We start from the raw sequence: 2434 nt of genomic DNA, 5'->3' as shown, positions 1-2434 counted from the left end.
GTTTACCATCAAAATGGCTTCGTAAAGGTTAAAAATCATATGGCAAGCGATTTTAACATTTACCCGCTAAGTTTGACTATATGGAATTAACATTGTAGATATCAACAACGTCATTCTGACTAGTCGCAATTACATTTTGGATAGTTGGAATTGCCATTCAAGATATCTGTAACGTAATTGTGACTAGTCGAAACATCAGATAGAGATATCTGTAATTTAGTTTTGACTAGGCAAAACTGAATTAGCCAACAGATATCTGTCATCACATTGAAAACAACACTCAACTCGTCACACATCTTAAATGACAATTGCAGATATCTTTAATCAGTTTTGACTAGGCAAAATGAAAGGTGAAGATATCTCAAACATCATTATGACTAGTGCAAATTATTGTGCAAGACGTTGCTCTTTAGATCCGTAGCAGAGCCCGTCTACTTGGACATTCTCTGTCCATAGGCTAATTTCCCCTCCCCAACATAATCAAAGAAGAAGTGGGCTTATTTCCTTATTTCTATGAATGGAAGAAGAAGAAGCAGTCATGGCTGTAATGTATTGTTGACATCTAAAATAACTCAAACTCAGGGACACCGTGTGGTTTATTAGACTCTCACGTTATCACTGATCTGTTTTGTAGCCTACATAAATTAGTAGGCCTAGGCTACTAAATGCACCAGCACCATCTACAGGAAACTCCATTCATAATGGTGTTGGCTGTTAACCTGGCAATTTCGCTCCGCCTAGCTCCACTCATCCATCTGGAACCGATCCATTGAAGTGTTGCTTCAGAAGGCTGGGCCTAATCAAAAAATGCTTGCATATGATTGAATAAGCCACTTGTCCGTCATATATTGACGTGCTACTTCAACCACTCACATCGAAGCCAACCTGTGACGCTAATAACAGACTCACAGTCGCTTCTACGCTATGTCACATCTATGAAACTCCCGCCCTGCGTCCTGATTGGCTAAACCATAAAGTTGGTTGGAGAAATCACTCTCAATGGAAGAGGTCCCAGATGGATGTGAGTGAAGCTAGGCGGAGCTAAGCGGAACGACATTCATCTGGCTAGGGTCAGGTTAGTTGGCTGTAGGCCTAATCGAAAAAATCAAAGCAACATTGAATCATCAATTCTTGCTGCCAGCTCCTAGGCTGTAGCATTAAAAAGACGATTAAAAACTCCTTCACCCTCTGGCTGCTCTGACATGGTGCTAATTAGTGCTAATTACAAAGTTAACAGTTAACAGGTGCTATGTGATTTGATGATTTGAACAACAACATGCTCTGCTCCCGTGGGATAAGTGGGATGCGGGCCTAATTTGCATAGCAATACAGATATCTCTAACGTCATTTCGCCTAGTCAAAACTCTAATTCAAGATATCTATAATTACATTTTGACTAGGCAGAATGAAAGTTATAGATATCTCCAATTTCAGATATCTCTAATCAAAACTCATTCAAGATATATAACTTGATAATACATATCTACAATCAAATTATGACTATCCCTAACTCCAGTTTGAGATATCTACAACGTAATTTTGACTAGTCATAATTCCATTTACAAATATCTACAATGTCATTTCGCCTAGTCAAAACTTAATTCAAGATATCTGAAAAGGAACATGTAGATATCTTGAATTTAGGTGAATTAAAGATATCTTCAACAGGAGTTATGACTAGTCAGAATCCAATTGTAGATATCTCTAACTGGAATTACAGATATCTACAATTCAATTGCAGATATCCGTAATTCACATAGTGGATATCTGCAACTGAATTGTAGATATCCGTAATGATAAATATATAGAAATGAATGGCAAATGTGGCGTCATTTGTCCTAGGAAGAATGTCTTTGTGGATATCTGAAATTACAATTATGGATAGGAAGAATTCAATTGCAGATATCTAAAATGTTCGTTTTGACTAGACAAAACTAAATTACAGATATCTGCAATACATATCCAGTCTAGCGGGTAAATGTTAAAATGGCTTGCCATAAAATCAAGCATATTGTAGGTAAGCGTAGGCTAGGCCTAAAGCAAAAGTAGCTACTGCCATCTTGTGGTCAACTTGAGACTATTAAATTGTGATAGCAAAACCCACACACAAAACATGATAAATATTGATTATAGACGGTATAAAGATGTGAATAAAATTAGAATAGCCTATTTTCGATAGGGGATTATGACATGGCTTGGCTTCTAGGCTAATGAGTGCAGGCCTATAATTCAATTGCATCATCTATAGTAGACTAATCTACATATCTATATTACTTGAAACTAGTGGGAGATTATAGTACAGTAGCTAATGCAGATAGTATCCTCTACTGTGTGAATGCGCCCACCTGTCAATCGATCTGATCGTTTTGGTAGGTATCACGTGGTCAGGGTCCGCTTCCTGAAGGCTGCAGTGCGTTCTGTTAACCACGTGACA

The sequence above is a fragment of the Alosa sapidissima genome, chromosome 21 (assembly GCF_018492685.1).
Source record: "Alosa sapidissima isolate fAloSap1 chromosome 21, fAloSap1.pri, whole genome shotgun sequence".
Taxonomy (NCBI): domain Eukaryota; kingdom Metazoa; phylum Chordata; class Actinopteri; order Clupeiformes; family Clupeidae; genus Alosa; species Alosa sapidissima.
This window is presented reverse-complemented; position numbering follows the sequence as displayed.